This window comes from Cryptomeria japonica, unplaced genomic scaffold, assembly GCF_030272615.1.
Source record: "Cryptomeria japonica unplaced genomic scaffold, Sugi_1.0 HiC_scaffold_166, whole genome shotgun sequence".
Classification (NCBI taxonomy): domain Eukaryota; kingdom Viridiplantae; phylum Streptophyta; class Pinopsida; order Cupressales; family Cupressaceae; genus Cryptomeria; species Cryptomeria japonica.
In genome coordinates this window covers 66,026-84,162 of record NW_026728988.1, presented here as the reverse complement: position 1 = coordinate 84,162, position 18,137 = coordinate 66,026, and the positions used below count along the sequence as shown (strand labels likewise).

Here is an 18,137-nt window from a genome sequence, read left to right as displayed (position 1 = left end):
GGGCAATTAACCCAACTTCCAACTTCGCGCGCGCCAGGGTGGGAGCGCACCCAACAACCGGGCCTGGGAAGAGCCAATGCGAGAAACCCCACCAAACGCTCTGACAAAAAAAGAGGGGGCGCTCCAGTAACCCCGCTTCGGAGCGCACCCTGGGCAAACCCAGCCAGGGTGCCCACCCCGGCCAAGGTGCAGGCGAGGTGCGCACCCGGGGCAAACCGGGCTCCGACAACGTGCACGCCGCACCTTGGAGCACACTTCGTAGCGCTCCCGGGTGCGCACCTCAGAGCACACCAAGGTGGGCAGCGAGGTGCGCACCTTTGATGCGCTGCCTTCACTAATTTCCAGAAAAGGCAAAAAAAAGAGGAGATTTTAAAATTTCCGTTTTGAAAGATAGTGAAAAAAACGGAACGCGGGTGCCATCTTGAGCCCGCCCTGGTGCACAGCCCAGGTAAGGTGCCCACCCTGGCAAAGGTGCGCACCCGGGCAATTAACCCTACTTCCGACTTCGTGCGCGCCAGGGTGGCAACCGGGCCTGGGAAGAGCCAATGCGAGAAACCCCACCAAACGCTCCGACAAAAAAAGAGGCGGCGCTCCAATAACCCCGCTTCGGAGCGCAGCCGGGGCAAACCCAGCCAAGGTGCCCACCCCGACGAAGGTGCACGCGAGGTGCGCACCCGGGGCAAACCGGGCTCCGACAACGTGCACGCAGCACCTTGGAGCACACTTCGAAGCACTCCCGGGTGCCCACCGGCGTTGCGCACCGTGGTGGGCAGCGAGGTGCGCACCTTTGATGCGCTGCCTTCACTAATTTCCAGAAAAGGCAAAAAAAAATGAGATTTTAAAATTTCCGTTTTGAAAGATAGTGAAAAAAACGGAACGCGGGTGCCATCTTGAGCCCGCCCTGGTGCGCAGCCCAGGCAAGGCATGCGCACCAAGGTGCCCACTCGCGGTGCACACCCGGGGCAAACCGGGCTCCGACTTCGTGCAGGCCGCACCTTGGAGCACACTTCGGAGCGCTCCTTGGTGCGCACCATGGTGCCCACCAGGGCGCACCCGGGGCAAACCGGGCTCCGACTTCGTGCACGCCGCACCTTGGAGCACACATCGGAGCGCTCCCAGGTTCGCACCAGCGTTGCGCACCTTTGATGCGCTGCCTTCACTAATTTCCAGAAAAGGCAAAAAAAAACGATATTTTAAAATTTCCGTTCTGAAAGATAGTGAAAAAAACGGAACGCGGGTGCCATCTTGAGCCCTTCCTGGTGCGCAGCCCAGGCAAGTTGTGCGCACCAAGGTGCCCACCCTGGCGGAGGTGCGCGCCCGGGGCAAACCGGGCTCCGACTTCGTGCACTGCATGGTGCCCACCAAGGCGCGCAACCCAGCCAAGGTGCCCACCGCAGCGAAGGTGCACGCGAGGTGCGCACCCGAGGTGCACACCCGGGGCAAACCGAGCTCCGACTTCGTGCACGCCGCACCTTGGAGCACACTTCAGAGCGCTCCTTGGTGCGCACCAGGGCGCGCAACCCAGCCAAGGTGCTCACCCCGGCGAAGGTGCACGCGAGGTGCGCACCCGGGGCAAGCCGGGCTCGGACTTCGTGCACGCCGCACCTTGGAGCACACATCGGAGCGCTCCCGGGTTCGCACCAGCATTGCGCACCTTTGATGCGCTGCCTTCACTAATTTCCAGAAAAGGCAAAAAAAAAAAAAAAACGAGATTTTAAAATTTCCGTTTTGAAAGATAGTGAAAAAAACGGAACGCGGGTGCCATCTTGAGCCCGCCCTGGTGTGCAGCCCAGGCAAGTTGTGCGCACCAAGGCACCCACCCTGGCCAAGGTGGGTCACGGGGTGGGTCCTAGGGTGGGTAACGGGGTGGGTACTAAGGTGCGTGCCAAGGTGGGTCATGGGGTGGGTGCCAAGGTGGGCACCAGGGTGGGTGTGCACCAACCCTAGCCAGGGTAGGTCACGGGGTGGTTGTCGGGGTGGGCGTCAAGGAGCCAAGGTGGGTGGCAAGTAGCCAAGTTGCGTGCCAAGGTGGGTGTCGGGGTGGGTGCCAAGGATCCAAGGTGGGTGCCAAGGAACCAAGGTGGGTGTCTGGGTGGGTGCCGAGGTGGGAGCCAGGGTGGGTCCCAAGGTGAGTGCAAAGGTGGGTGCCAGGGTCAAGGTGAGTGCCAATGTGGGTTCCAAGGTGCCAGGGTCAGGGTGAGTGCCAATGTGGGTTCAAAGGTGCTAAGTTGGGTGCGAGGTTGGGTGCGAGGGTGGGTGGGTGCCAAGGTGTGCTAGGTGGAAGCCCGGGTGGGTCGGCATCCCATGGGTGTCGAGTTGGGTGCCTGATGGGTGCTTCTTGTCAAGTTTTAGTCGTCGGGACTCATTTCGAGCCTTAGAGGTCGTTTCTTGTCCGGTTGCCCTGTCTTCGACCTGGGAACCCAATTTTGGTCCTCGGGTCCCATTTTTTTTTGTCTCGCATCCCACTTTTGGCCTGTGGCCTTTTCGGGGTCGATTCTCGTTTTGGGCATCAGAGCATGTTTCTTCTCCTAAAACCCAATATTTGTTTATTAAGTCTCGGAACACATTTTTGTTCTCGTGGACCCATCATGGGTCTTGGAACGCATTTGTGGTCCTTGGGTCCCATTTTGCATCCCGAAACTTGTGTTTTGGTGCTTGATCCCTATTTTGGGTGCCCACCTTGCACCAAGTGCGCACCCGGGGCAAACCGAGCGCCTTGGTGCACCGGGGCAAGATCGAGCGTGCACCCGAGGCGCCCCGAACATGCACCAAGGTGCACTCGGCCCACATGTGAGCGCAGGTCGTTGCGCCCGAGGTGGTGTGTGGGCACCGCGTTGCAGACGGGACACTGCACGCACACGACGCCCCGTCCAGGTGCACGCACGTAGGCCGGGCCGGGTGCACACCCGACGCCCTAGCAAGGTGCGCGCACCCGGGCAGGGCTCACACTTGGCGAACGGGGCGCACTTCGCGAGGGAGGGTGTGCACCTCGACGGGGGTGGGTGGCCGGGGTGGATTCGCACGTGGGTCGCGGTTTGCTAAGTACACACTGCGACAAGCTCATAACGGGTGCGATCATACCAGCGTTAGTGCACCGGATCCCATCAGAACTCCGCAGTTAAGCGCGCTTGGGCCGGAGTAGTACTGGGATGGGTGACCTCCCGGGAAGTCCCGGTGTTGCACCCTTTTTTAGTTTTTCGCCGGGCGTCGCAATGCTATTTGAATAAACCTTTTGCCCGTTTGCGTTCTCGTCGGGGCCGGGCCGGGCCGGGGTGCGCTGCCCGCACTACCGCGCGCGCGGGGGCGACACCGAGCGCGCACCCGAGGCGCCCCGAGCACACAGGCCACGGTGCAACCCGGGCGTTGTGCGCGCACCCCGGTGCGCCCGAGGTGCTGCGCGCGCACCCAGGTGAAATCGGTGTGCACCTCGGCCAGTGCGCGCTCGGTCGAGTCGCGCACGTTGGCCAAGGTGCACGGTGATGTTTCTTACTCTAAGGTTCCGCACCAGACGCCCGGGACAGGTGAGCGAAGCTGGGCGGGGCCGGGTGCGCGACCGGGGCAGGTGCACGCAGCTGGAGAGAGCTTTGGAGCACACCAGAGGTGCGCACCTTGGAGCACACTTCGGAGCGCACCAATGATGCGCTCCATTCAAAAGTTTCCTGAAAAGGCAAAAAAAGTTGAGATTATAGAATTTCCCACTTGAGAGATTGTAAAAAAAAAAAATTTAAAATGAAGGAAACGCGGGTGCCAAGGTGTGCGCGCCCGGGTGCGCAGCCCAGCCAAGGTGTGCGCACCAAGGCGCCCACCCTGGCGAAGGTGCACGCAAGGTGCGCACCCGAGGCAAACCGGACAATTAACCCAACTTTCGACTTCGCGCGCACCTGCGCACCTTGGAGCGCACTTCGGAGCGCTCCTTGGTGCGCACCAATCTTGGGCACCTCGGAGTGCACCATGGCGCCCACCAAGGTGCGCACCCGGGGCAAACCGAGCTCCGACTTCGTGCGCACCTTGGAGCGCACGAAAGGTGCGCACCATGGCGCCCACCAAGGTGCGCAGCCCAGCCAAGGCGTGCGCATCAAGGTGCGCACCCTGGCGAAGGTGCGCACCCGGGGCAAACCGAGCTCCGACTTCGTGCGCACCTTGGAGCGCACAAAGGGTGCGCAACCCAGCCAAGGTGTGCGCACCCCGGGCAAACCGAGCTCCGAATCGTGCGCACCTTGGAGCACACTTCGGAGCCCTCCTTGGTGCGCACCGATGTTGCGCACCTCGGAGCGCACCCGGGGAAAACAATGCAATTAACCCGACTTTCGACTTCGTGGGCACCTCGGAGCGCTCTCGGGTTCGCACCTCGGAGCACACCGAGGTGCGCACCTTTGATGCGCTGCCTTCACCAATTTCCAGAAAAGGCAAGAAAACATTGAGAAGGTGTGCGCACCGAGGTGCCCACCCTGGCGAAGGTGCACGCGAGGTGCGCACCCGGGGCAAACCGGGCTCCGACTTCGTGCACGCCATGCTGCGCACCTTGGAGGGCCATGGTGCGCACCTTGGAGCACACTTCGGAGCGCTCAATGGTGCCCAACCCAGCCAAGGTGCCCACCGCGGCGAAGGTGCACGCGAGGTGCGCACCCGGGGCAAACCGGGCTCCGACTTCGTGCACGCCGCACCTTGGAGCACACTTCGGAGCGCTCCTTGGTGCGCACCAGGGCGCGCAACCCAGCCGAGGTGCCCACCCCGGCGAAGGTGCACGCGGGGTGCGCACCCGGGGCAAACCGGGCTCCGACTTCGTGCACGCCATGGTGCCCACCGCGGCGAAGGTGCACGCGAGGTGCGCACCCGGGGCAAACCGGGCTCCGACTTCGTGCACGCCGCACCTTGGAGCACACTTCGGAGCGCTCCTTGGTGCGCACCAGGGCGCGCAACCCAGCCGAGGTGCCCACCCCGGCGAAGGTGCACGCGAGGTGCGCACCCGGGGCAAACCGGGCTCCGACTTCGTGCACGCCATGGTGCCCACCGCGGCGAAGGTGCACGCGAGGTGCGCACCCGGGGCAAACCGGGCTCCGACTTCGTGCACGCCGCACCTTGGAGCACACTTCGGAGCGCTCCTTGGTGCGCACCATGGTGCCCACCAGGGCGCGCAACCCCGCCGAAGGTGCACGCGAGGTGCGCACCCGGGGCAAACCGGGCTCCGACTTCGTGCACGCCGCACCTTGGAGCACACTTCGGAGCGCTCCTTGGTGCGCACCAGGGCGCGCAACCCCGCCGAAGGTGCACGCGAGGTGCGCACCCGGGGCAAACCGGGCTCCGACTTCGTGCACGCCATGGTGCGCACCAGGGTGCCCACCGCGGCGAAGGTGCGCACCCGGGGCAAACCGGGCTCCGACTTCGTGCACGCCGCACCTTGGAGCACACTTCGGAGCGCTCCTTGGTGCGCACCAGGGCGCGCAACCCAGCCGAGGTGCCCACCCCGGCGAAGGTGCACGCGAGGTGCGCACCCGGGGCAAACCGGGCTCCGACTTCGTGCACGCCATGGTGCCCACCGCGGCGAAGGTGCGCACCCGGGGCAAACCGGGCTAGGACTTCGTGCACGCCGCACCTTGGAGCACACTTCGGAGCGCTCCTTGGTGCGCACCATGGTGCCCACCAGGCCGCGCAACCCAGCCAAGGTGTGCGCACCAAGGTGCACGCGAGGTGCGCACCCGGGGCAAACCGGGGTCCGGCTTCGTGCACGCCGCACCTTGGAGCACACATCGGGGCGCTCCCGGGTTCGCACCGGCGTTGCGCACCGTGGTGGGCACCTCGGAGCGCACCGTGGTGGGCACCTCGGAGCACACCAAGGTGGGCAGCGAGGTGCGCACCTTTGATGCGATGCCTTCACTAATTTCCATAAAAGGCAAAACAAAACGAGATTTTAAAATTTCCGTTTTGAAAGATAGTGAGAAAAAGGGAATGCTGGTGCCATCTTGAGCCCGCCCTGGTGCGCAGCCCAGCCAAGGTGTGCGCACCAAGGTGCCCACCCTGGCGAAGGTGCGCGCCCGGGCAATTAACCCAACTTCCAACTTCGCGCGCGCCAGGGTGGGAGCGCACCCAACAACCGGGCCTGGGAAGAGCCAATGCGAGAAACCCCACCAAACGCTCTGACAAAAAAAGAGGGGGCGCTCCAGTAACCCCGCTTCGGAGCGCACCCTGGGCAAACCCAGCCAGGGTGCCCACCCCGGCCAAGGTGCAGGCGAGGTGCGCACCCGGGGCAAACCGGGCTCCGACAACGTGCACGCCGCACCTTGGAGCACACTTCGTAGCGCTCCCGGGTGCGCACCTCAGAGCACACCAAGGTGGGCAGCGAGGTGCGCACCTTTGATGCGCTGCCTTCACTAATTTCCAGAAAAGGCAAAAAAAAGAGGAGATTTTAAAATTTCCGTTTTGAAAGATAGTGAAAAAAACGGAACGCGGGTGCCATCTTGAGCCCGCCCTGGTGCACAGCCCAGGTAAGGTGCCCACCCTGGCAAAGGTGCGCACCCGGGCAATTAACCCTACTTCCGACTTCGTGCGCGCCAGGGTGGCAACCGGGCCTGGGAAGAGCCAATGCGAGAAACCCCACCAAACGCTCCGACAAAAAAAGAGGCGGCGCTCCAATAACCCCGCTTCGGAGCGCAGCCGGGGCAAACCCAGCCAAGGTGCCCACCCCGACGAAGGTGCACGCGAGGTGCGCACCCGGGGCAAACCGGGCTCCGACAACGTGCACGCAGCACCTTGGAGCACACTTCGAAGCACTCCCGGGTGCCCACCGGCGTTGCGCACCGTGGTGGGCAGCGAGGTGCGCACCTTTGATGCGCTGCCTTCACTAATTTCCAGAAAAGGCAAAAAAAAATGAGATTTTAAAATTTCCGTTTTGAAAGATAGTGAAAAAAACGGAACGCGGGTGCCATCTTGAGCCCGCCCTGGTGCGCAGCCCAGGCAAGGCATGCGCACCAAGGTGCCCACCCGCGGTGCACGCCCGGGGCAAACCGGGCTCCGACTTCGTGCAGGCCGCACCTTGGAGCACACTTCGGAGCGCTCCTTGGTGCGCACCATGGTGCCCACCAGGGCGCACCCGGGGCAAACCGGGCTCCGACTTCGTGCACGCCGCACCTTGGAGCACACATCGGAGCGCTCCCAGGTTCGCACCAGCGTTGCGCACCTTTGATGCGCTGCCTTCACTAATTTCCAGAAAAGGCAAAAAAAAACGATATTTTAAAATTTCCGTTCTGAAAGATAGTGAAAAAAACGGAACGCGGGTGCCATCTTGAGCCCTTCCTGGTGCGCAGCCCAGGCAAGTTGTGCGCACCAAGGTGCCCACCCTGGCGGAGGTGCGCGCCCGGGGCAAACCGGGCTCCGACTTCGTGCACTGCATGGTGCCCACCAAGGCGCGCAACCCAGCCAAGGTGCCCACCGCAGCGAAGGTGCACGCGAGGTGCGCACCCGAGGTGCACACCCGGGGCAAACCGAGCTCCGACTTCGTGCACGCCGCACCTTGGAGCACACTTCAGAGCGCTCCTTGGTGCGCACCAGGGCGCGCAACCCAGCCAAGGTGCTCACCCCGGCGAAGGTGCACGCGAGGTGCGCACCCGGGGCAAGCCGGGCTCGGACTTCGTGCACGCCGCACCTTGGAGCACACATCGGAGCGCTCCCGGGTTCGCACCAGCATTGCGCACCTTTGATGCGCTGCCTTCACTAATTTCCAGAAAAGGCAAAAAAAAAAAAAAAACGAGATTTTAAAATTTCCGTTTTGAAAGATAGTGAAAAAAACGGAACGCGGGTGCCATCTTGAGCCCGCCCTGGTGTGCAGCCCAGGCAAGTTGTGCGCACCAAGGCACCCACCCTGGCCAAGGTGGGTCACGGGGTGGGTCCTAGGGTGGGTAACGGGGTGGGTACTAAGGTGCGTGCCAAGGTGGGTCATGGGGTGGGTGCCAAGGTGGGCACCAGGGTGGGTGTGCACCAACCCTAGCCAGGGTAGGTCACGGGGTGGTTGTCGGGGTGGGCGTCAAGGAGCCAAGGTGGGTGGCAAGTAGCCAAGTTGCGTGCCAAGGTGGGTGTCGGGGTGGGTGCCAAGGATCCAAGGTGGGTGCCAAGGAACCAAGGTGGGTGTCTGGGTGGGTGCCGAGGTGGGAGCCAGGGTGGGTCCCAAGGTGAGTGCAAAGGTGGGTGCCAGGGTCAAGGTGAGTGCCAATGTGGGTTCCAAGGTGCCAGGGTCAGGGTGAGTGCCAATGTGGGTTCAAAGGTGCTAAGTTGGGTGCGAGGTTGGGTGCGAGGGTGGGTGGGTGCCAAGGTGTGCTAGGTGGAAGCCCGGGTGGGTCGGCATCCCATGGGTGTCGAGTTGGGTGCCTGATGGGTGCTTCTTGTCAAGTTTTAGTCGTCGGGACTCATTTCGAGCCTTAGAGGTCGTTTCTTGTCCGGTTGCCCTGTCTTCGACCTGGGAACCCAATTTTGGTCCTCGGGTCCCATTTTTTTTTGTCTCGCATCCCACTTTTGGCCTGTGGCCTTTTCGGGGTCGATTCTCGTTTTGGGCATCAGAGCATGTTTCTTCTCCTAAAACCCAATATTTGTTTATTAAGTCTCGGAACACATTTTTGTTCTCGTGGACCCATCATGGGTCTTGGAACGCATTTGTGGTCCTTGGGTCCCATTTTGCATCCCGAAACTTGTGTTTTGGTGCTTGATCCCTATTTTGGGTGCCCACCTTGCACCAAGTGCGCACCCGGGGCAAACCGAGCGCCTTGGTGCACCGGGGCAAGATCGAGCGTGCACCCGAGGCGCCCCGAACATGCACCAAGGTGCACTCGGCCCACATGTGAGCGCAGGTCGTTGCGCCCGAGGTGGTGTGTGGGCACCGCGTTGCAGACGGGACACTGCACGCACACGACGCCCCGTCCAGGTGCACGCACGTAGGCCGGGCCGGGTGCACACCCGACGCCCTAGCAAGGTGCGCGCACCCGGGCAGGGCTCACACTTGGCGAACGGGGCGCACTTCGCGAGGGAGGGTGTGCACCTCGACGGGGGTGGGTGGCCGGGGTGGATTCGCACGTGGGTCGCGGTTTGCTAAGTACACACTGCGACAAGCTCATAACGGGTGCGATCATACCAGCGTTAGTGCACCGGATCCCATCAGAACTCCGCAGTTAAGCGCGCTTGGGCCGGAGTAGTACTGGGATGGGTGACCTCCCGGGAAGTCCCGGTGTTGCACCCTTTTTTAGTTTTTCGCCGGGCGTCGCAATGCTATTTGAATAAACCTTTTGCCCGTTTGCGTTCTCGTCGGGGCCGGGCCGGGCCGGGGTGCGCTGCCCGCACTACCGCGCGCGCGGGGGCGACACCGAGCGCGCACCCGAGGCGCCCCGAGCACACAGGCCACGGTGCAACCCGGGCGTTGTGCGCGCACCCCGGTGCGCCCGAGGTGCTGCGCGCGCACCCAGGTGAAATCGGTGTGCACCTCGGCCAGTGCGCGCTCGGTCGAGTCGCGCACGTTGGCCAAGGTGCACGGTGATGTTTCTTACTCTAAGGTTCCGCACCAGACGCCCGGGACAGGTGAGCGAAGCTGGGCGGGGCCGGGTGCGCGGCCGGGGCAGGTGCACGCAGCTGGAGAGAGCTTTGGAGCACACCAGAGGTGCGCACCTTGGAGCACACTTCGGAGCGCACCAATGATGCGCTCCATTCAAAAGTTTCCTGAAAAGGCAAAAAAAGTTGAGATTATAGAATTTCCCACTTGAGAGATTGTAAAAAAAAAAAATTTAAAATGAAGGAAACGCGGGTGCCAAGGTGTGCGCGCCCGGGTGCGCAGCCCAGCCAAGGTGTGCGCACCAAGGCGCCCACCCTGGCGAAGGTGCACGCAAGGTGCGCACCCGAGGCAAACCGGACAATTAACCCAACTTTCGACTTCGCGCGCACCTGCGCACCTTGGAGCGCACTTCGGAGCGCTCCTTGGTGCGCACCAATCTTGGGCACCTCGGAGTGCACCATGGCGCCCACCAAGGTGCGCACCCGGGGCAAACCGAGCTCCGACTTCGTGCGCACCTTGGAGCGCACGAAAGGTGCGCACCATGGCGCCCACCAAGGTGCGCAGCCCAGCCAAGGCGTGCGCATCAAGGTGCGCACCCTGGCGAAGGTGCGCACCCGGGGCAAACCGAGCTCCGACTTCGTGCGCACCTTGGAGCGCACAAAGGGTGCGCAACCCAGCCAAGGTGTGCGCACCCCGGGCAAACCGAGCTCCGAATCGTGCGCACCTTGGAGCACACTTCGGAGCCCTCCTTGGTGCGCACCGATGTTGCGCACCTCGGAGCGCACCCGGGGAAAACAATGCAATTAACCCGACTTTCGACTTCGTGGGCACCTCGGAGCGCTCTCGGGTTCGCACCTCGGAGCACACCGAGGTGCGCACCTTTGATGCGCTGCCTTCACCAATTTCCAGAAAAGGCAAGAAAACATTGAGAAGGTGTGCGCACCGAGGTGCCCACCCTGGCGAAGGTGCACGCGAGGTGCGCACCCGGGGCAAACCGGGCTCCGACTTCGTGCACGCCATGCTGCGCACCTTGGAGGGCCATGGTGCGCACCTTGGAGCACACTTCGGAGCGCTCAATGGTGCCCAACCCAGCCAAGGTGCCCACCGCGGCGAAGGTGCACGCGAGGTGCGCACCCGGGGCAAACCGGGCTCCGACTTCGTGCACGCCGCACCTTGGAGCACACTTCGGAGCGCTCCTTGGTGCGCACCAGGGCGCGCAACCCAGCCGAGGTGCCCACCCCGGCGAAGGTGCACGCGGGGTGCGCACCCGGGGCAAACCGGGCTCCGACTTCGTGCACGCCATGGTGCCCACCGCGGCGAAGGTGCACGCGAGGTGCGCACCCGGGGCAAACCGGGCTCCGACTTCGTGCACGCCGCACCTTGGAGCACACTTCGGAGCGCTCCTTGGTGCGCACCAGGGCGCGCAACCCAGCCGAGGTGCCCACCCCGGCGAAGGTGCACGCGAGGTGCGCACCCGGGGCAAACCGGGCTCCGACTTCGTGCACGCCATGGTGCCCACCGCGGCGAAGGTGCACGCGAGGTGCGCACCCGGGGCAAACCGGGCTCCGACTTCGTGCACGCCGCACCTTGGAGCACACTTCGGAGCGCTCCTTGGTGCGCACCATGGTGCCCACCAGGGCGCGCAACCCCGCCGAAGGTGCACGCGAGGTGCGCACCCGGGGCAAACCGGGCTCCGACTTCGTGCACGCCGCACCTTGGAGCACACTTCGGAGCGCTCCTTGGTGCGCACCAGGGCGCGCAACCCCGCCGAAGGTGCACGCGAGGTGCGCACCCGGGGCAAACCGGGCTCCGACTTCGTGCACGCCATGGTGCGCACCAGGGTGCCCACCGCGGCGAAGGTGCGCACCCGGGGCAAACCGGGCTCCGACTTCGTGCACGCCGCACCTTGGAGCACACTTCGGAGCGCTCCTTGGTGCGCACCAGGGCGCGCAACCCAGCCGAGGTGCCCACCCCGGCGAAGGTGCACGCGAGGTGCGCACCCGGGGCAAACCGGGCTCCGACTTCGTGCACGCCATGGTGCCCACCGCGGCGAAGGTGCGCACCCGGGGCAAACCGGGCTAGGACTTCGTGCACGCCGCACCTTGGAGCACACTTCGGAGCGCTCCTTGGTGCGCACCATGGTGCCCACCAGGCCGCGCAACCCAGCCAAGGTGTGCGCACCAAGGTGCACGCGAGGTGCGCACCCGGGGCAAACCGGGGTCCGGCTTCGTGCACGCCGCACCTTGGAGCACACATCGGGGCGCTCCCGGGTTCGCACCGGCGTTGCGCACCGTGGTGGGCACCTCGGAGCGCACCGTGGTGGGCACCTCGGAGCACACCAAGGTGGGCAGCGAGGTGCGCACCTTTGATGCGATGCCTTCACTAATTTCCATAAAAGGCAAAAAAAAACGAGATTTTAAAATTTCCGTTTTGAAAGATAGTGAGAAAAAGGGAATGCTGGTGCCATCTTGAGCCCGCCCTGGTGCGCAGCCCAGCCAAGGTGTGCGCACCAAGGTGCCCACCCTGGCGAAGGTGCGCGCCCGGGCAATTAACCCAACTTCCAACTTCGCGCGCGCCAGGGTGGGAGCGCACCCAACAACCGGGCCTGGGAAGAGCCAATGCGAGAAACCCCACCAAACGCTCTGACAAAAAAAGAGGGGGCGCTCCAGTAACCCCGCTTCGGAGCGCACCCTGGGCAAACCCAGCCAGGGTGCCCACCCCGGCCAAGGTGCAGGCGAGGTGCGCACCCGGGGCAAACCGGGCTCCGACAACGTGCACGCCGCACCTTGGAGCACACTTCGTAGCGCTCCCGGGTGCGCACCTCAGAGCACACCAAGGTGGGCAGCGAGGTGCGCACCTTTGATGCGCTGCCTTCACTAATTTCCAGAAAAGGCAAAAAAAAGAGGAGATTTTAAAATTTCCGTTTTGAAAGATAGTGAAAAAAACGGAACGCGGGTGCCATCTTGAGCCCGCCCTGGTGCACAGCCCAGGTAAGGTGCCCACCCTGGCAAAGGTGCGCACCCGGGCAATTAACCCTACTTCCGACTTCGTGCGCGCCAGGGTGGCAACCGGGCCTGGGAAGAGCCAATGCGAGAAACCCCACCAAACGCTCCGACAAAAAAAGAGGCGGCGCTCCAATAACCCCGCTTCGGAGCGCAGCCGGGGCAAACCCAGCCAAGGTGCCCACCCCGACGAAGGTGCACGCGAGGTGCGCACCCGGGGCAAACCGGGCTCCGACAACGTGCACGCAGCACCTTGGAGCACACTTCGAAGCACTCCCGGGTGCCCACCGGCGTTGCGCACCGTGGTGGGCAGCGAGGTGCGCACCTTTGATGCGCTGCCTTCACTAATTTCCAGAAAAGGCAAAAAAAAATGAGATTTTAAAATTTCCGTTTTGAAAGATAGTGAAAAAAACGGAACGCGGGTGCCATCTTGAGCCCGCCCTGGTGCGCAGCCCAGGCAAGGCATGCGCACCAAGGTGCCCACCCGCGGTGCACGCCCGGGGCAAACCGGGCTCCGACTTCGTGCAGGCCGCACCTTGGAGCACACTTCGGAGCGCTCCTTGGTGCGCACCATGGTGCCCACCAGGGCGCACCCGGGGCAAACCGGGCTCCGACTTCGTGCACGCCGCACCTTGGAGCACACATCGGAGCGCTCCCAGGTTCGCACCAGCGTTGCGCACCTTTGATGCGCTGCCTTCACTAATTTCCAGAAAAGGCAAAAAAAAACGATATTTTAAAATTTCCGTTCTGAAAGATAGTGAAAAAAACGGAACGCGGGTGCCATCTTGAGCCCTTCCTGGTGCGCAGCCCAGGCAAGTTGTGCGCACCAAGGTGCCCACCCTGGCGGAGGTGCGCGCCCGGGGCAAACCGGGCTCCGACTTCGTGCACTGCATGGTGCCCACCAAGGCGCGCAACCCAGCCAAGGTGCCCACCGCAGCGAAGGTGCACGCGAGGTGCGCACCCGAGGTGCACACCCGGGGCAAACCGAGCTCCGACTTCGTGCACGCCGCACCTTGGAGCACACTTCAGAGCGCTCCTTGGTGCGCACCAGGGCGCGCAACCCAGCCAAGGTGCTCACCCCGGCGAAGGTGCACGCGAGGTGCGCACCCGGGGCAAGCCGGGCTCGGACTTCGTGCACGCCGCACCTTGGAGCACACATCGGAGCGCTCCCGGGTTCGCACCAGCATTGCGCACCTTTGATGCGCTGCCTTCACTAATTTCCAGAAAAGGCAAAAAAAAAAAAAAAACGAGATTTTAAAATTTCCGTTTTGAAAGATAGTGAAAAAAACGGAACGCGGGTGCCATCTTGAGCCCGCCCTGGTGTGCAGCCCAGGCAAGTTGTGCGCACCAAGGCACCCACCCTGGCCAAGGTGGGTCACGGGGTGGGTCCTAGGGTGGGTAACGGGGTGGGTACTAAGGTGCGTGCCAAGGTGGGTCATGGGGTGGGTGCCAAGGTGGGCACCAGGGTGGGTGTGCACCAACCCTAGCCAGGGTAGGTCACGGGGTGGTTGTCGGGGTGGGCGTCAAGGAGCCAAGGTGGGTGGCAAGTAGCCAAGTTGCGTGCCAAGGTGGGTGTCGGGGTGGGTGCCAAGGATCCAAGGTGGGTGCCAAGGAACCAAGGTGGGTGTCTGGGTGGGTGCCGAGGTGGGAGCCAGGGTGGGTCCCAAGGTGAGTGCAAAGGTGGGTGCCAGGGTCAAGGTGAGTGCCAATGTGGGTTCCAAGGTGCCAGGGTCAGGGTGAGTGCCAATGTGGGTTCAAAGGTGCTAAGTTGGGTGCGAGGTTGGGTGCGAGGGTGGGTGGGTGCCAAGGTGTGCTAGGTGGAAGCCCGGGTGGGTCGGCATCCCATGGGTGTCGAGTTGGGTGCCTGATGGGTGCTTCTTGTCAAGTTTTAGTCGTCGGGACTCATTTCGAGCCTTAGAGGTCGTTTCTTGTCCGGTTGCCCTGTCTTCGACCTGGGAACCCAATTTTGGTCCTCGGGTCCCATTTTTTTTTGTCTCGCATCCCACTTTTGGCCTGTGGCCTTTTCGGGGTCGATTCTCGTTTTGGGCATCAGAGCATGTTTCTTCTCCTAAAACCCAATATTTGTTTATTAAGTCTCGGAACACATTTTTGTTCTCGTGGACCCATCATGGGTCTTGGAACGCATTTGTGGTCCTTGGGTCCCATTTTGCATCCCGAAACTTGTGTTTTGGTGCTTGATCCCTATTTTGGGTGCCCACCTTGCACCAAGTGCGCACCCGGGGCAAACCGAGCGCCTTGGTGCACCGGGGCAAGATCGAGCGTGCACCCGAGGCGCCCCGAACATGCACCAAGGTGCACTCGGCCCACATGTGAGCGCAGGTCGTTGCGCCCGAGGTGGTGTGTGGGCACCGCGTTGCAGACGGGACACTGCACGCACACGACGCCCCGTCCAGGTGCACGCACGTAGGCCGGGCCGGGTGCACACCCGACGCCCTAGCAAGGTGCGCGCACCCGGGCAGGGCTCACACTTGGCGAACGGGGCGCACTTCGCGAGGGAGGGTGTGCACCTCGACGGGGGTGGGTGGCCGGGGTGGATTCGCACGTGGGTCGCGGTTTGCTAAGTACACACTGCGACAAGCTCATAACGGGTGCGATCATACCAGCGTTAGTGCACCGGATCCCATCAGAACTCCGCAGTTAAGCGCGCTTGGGCCGGAGTAGTACTGGGATGGGTGACCTCCCGGGAAGTCCCGGTGTTGCACCCTTTTTTAGTTTTTCGCCGGGCGTCGCAATGCTATTTGAATAAACCTTTTGCCCGTTTGCGTTCTCGTCGGGGCCGGGCCGGGCCGGGGTGCGCTGCCCGCACTACCGCGCGCGAGCGGGGGCGACACCGAGCGCGCACCCGAGGCGCCCCGAGCACACAGGCCACGGTGCAACCCGGGCGTTGTGCGCGCACCCCGGTGCGCCCGAGGTGCTGCGCGCGCACCCAGGTGAAATCGGTGTGCACCTCGGCCAGTGCGCGCTCGGTCGAGTCGCGCACGTTGGCCAAGGTGCACGGTGATGTTTCTTACTCTAAGGTTCCGCACCAGACGCCCGGGACAGGTGAGCGAAGCTGGGCGGGGCCGGGTGCGCGGCCGGGGCAGGTGCACGCAGCTGGAGAGAGCTTTGGAGCACACCAGAGGTGCGCACCTTGGAGCACACTTCGGAGCGCACCAATGATGCGCTCCATTCAAAAGTTTCCTGAAAAGGCAAAAAAAGTTGAGATTATAGAATTTCCCACTTGAGAGATTGTAAAAAAAAAAAATTTAAAATGAAGGAAACGCGGGTGCCAAGGTGTGCGCGCCCGGGTGCGCAGCCCAGCCAAGGTGTGCGCACCAAGGCGCCCACCCTGGCGAAGGTGCACGCAAGGTGCGCACCCGAGGCAAACCGGACAATTAACCCAACTTTCGACTTCGCGCGCACCTGCGCACCTTGGAGCGCACTTCGGAGCGCTCCTTGGTGCGCACCAATCTTGGGCACCTCGGAGTGCACCATGGCGCCCACCAAGGTGCGCACCCGGGGCAAACCGAGCTCCGACTTCGTGCGCACCTTGGAGCGCACGAAAGGTGCGCACCATGGCGCCCACCAAGGTGCGCAGCCCAGCCAAGGCGTGCGCATCAAGGTGCGCACCCTGGCGAAGGTGCGCACCCGGGGCAAACCGAGCTCCGACTTCGTGCGCACCTTGGAGCGCACAAAGGGTGCGCAACCCAGCCAAGGTGTGCGCACCCCGGGCAAACCGAGCTCCGAATCGTGCGCACCTTGGAGCACACTTCGGAGCCCTCCTTGGTGCGCACCGATGTTGCGCACCTCGGAGCGCACCCGGGGAAAACAATGCAATTAACCCGACTTTCGACTTCGTGGGCACCTCGGAGCGCTCTCGGGTTCGCACCTCGGAGCACACCGAGGTGCGCACCTTTGATGCGCTGCCTTCACCAATTTCCAGAAAAGGCAAGAAAACATTGAGAAGGTGTGCGCACCGAGGTGCCCACCCTGGCGAAGGTGCACGCGAGGTGCGCACCCGGGGCAAACCGGGCTCCGACTTCGTGCACGCCATGCTGCGCACCTTGGAGGGCCATGGTGCGCACCTTGGAGCACACTTCGGAGCGCTCAATGGTGCCCAACCCAGCCAAGGTGCCCACCGCGGCGAAGGTGCACGCGAGGTGCGCACCCGGGGCAAACCGGGCTCCGACTTCGTGCACGCCGCACCTTGGAGCACACTTCGGAGCGCTCCTTGGTGCGCACCAGGGCGCGCAACCCAGCCGAGGTGCCCACCCCGGCGAAGGTGCACGCGGGGTGCGCACCCGGGGCAAACCGGGCTCCGACTTCGTGCACGCCATGGTGCCCACCGCGGCGAAGGTGCACGCGAGGTGCGCACCCGGGGCAAACCGGGCTCCGACTTCGTGCACGCCGCACCTTGGAGCACACTTCGGAGCGCTCCTTGGTGCGCACCAGGGCGCGCAACCCAGCCGAGGTGCCCACCCCGGCGAAGGTGCACGCGAGGTGCGCACCCGGGGCAAACCGGGCTCCGACTTCGTGCACGCCATGGTGCCCACCGCGGCGAAGGTGCACGCGAGGTGCGCACCCCGGGGCAAACCGGGCTCCGACTTCGTGCACGCCGCACCTTGGAGCACACTTCGGAGCGCTCCTTGGTGCGCACCATGGTGCCCACCAGGGCGCGCAACCCCGCCGAAGGTGCACGCGAGGTGCGCACCCGGGGCAAACCGGGCTCCGACTTCGTGCACGCCGCACCTTGGAGCACACTTCGGAGCGCTCCTTGGTGCGCACCAGGGCGCGCAACCCCGCCGAAGGTGCACGCGAGGTGCGCACCCGGGGCAAACCGGGCTCCGACTTCGTGCACGCCATGGTGCGCACCAGGGTGCCCACCGCGGCGAAGGTGCGCACCCGGGGCAAACCGGGCTCCGACTTCGTGCACGCCGCACCTTGGAGCACACTTCGGAGCGCTCCTTGGTGCGCACCAGGGCGCGCAACCCAGCCGAGGTGCCCACCCCGGCGAAGGTGCACGCGAGGTGCGCACCCGGGGCAAACCGGGCTCCGACTTCGTGCACGCCATGGTGCCCACCGCGGCGAAGGTGCGCACCCGGGGCAAACCGGGCTAGGACTTCGTGCACGCCGCACCTTGGAGCACACTTCGGAGCGCTCCTTGGTGCGCACCATGGTGCCCACCAGGCCGCGCAACCCAGCCAAGGTGTGCGCACCAAGGTGCACGCGAGGTGCGCACCCGGGGCAAACCGGGGTCCGGCTTCGTGCACGCCGCACCTTGGAGCACACATCGGGGCGCTCCCGGGTTCGCACCGGCGTTGCGCACCGTGGTGGGCACCTCGGAGCGCACCGTGGTGGGCACCTCGGAGCACACCAAGGTGGGCAGCGAGGTGCGCACCTTTGATGCGATGCCTTCACTAATTTCCATAAAAGGCAAAAAAAAACGAGATTTTAAAATTTCCGTTTTGAAAGATAGTGAGAAAAAGGGAATGCTGGTGCCATCTTGAGCCCGCCCTGGTGCGCAGCCCAGCCAAGGTGTGCGCACCAAGGTGCCCACCCTGGCGAAGGTGCGCGCCCGGGCAATTAACCCAACTTCCAACTTCGCGCGC

At 63.6% G+C, this 18,137-nt stretch overlaps 3 non-coding genes across 3 annotated transcripts; all 3 read left to right on the top strand.

Annotated features, from left to right (window-relative positions):
* Positions 1-3,067: 3,067 nt before the first annotated feature.
* LOC131867228 (5S ribosomal RNA) lies at positions 3,068-3,186 on the top strand. The gene has a single exon (XR_009365787.1). It is a non-coding gene; the product is annotated as a 5S ribosomal RNA (ribosomal RNA).
* Positions 3,187-9,101: 5,915 nt separating this feature from the next.
* On the top strand, positions 9,102-9,220 carry LOC131867227 (5S ribosomal RNA). The gene has a single exon (XR_009365786.1). It is a non-coding gene; the product is annotated as a 5S ribosomal RNA (ribosomal RNA).
* Positions 9,221-15,135: 5,915 nt separating this feature from the next.
* Positions 15,136-15,254, top strand: LOC131867226 (5S ribosomal RNA). The gene has a single exon (XR_009365785.1). It is a non-coding gene; the product is annotated as a 5S ribosomal RNA (ribosomal RNA).
* Positions 15,255-18,137: the final 2,883 nt, after the last annotated feature.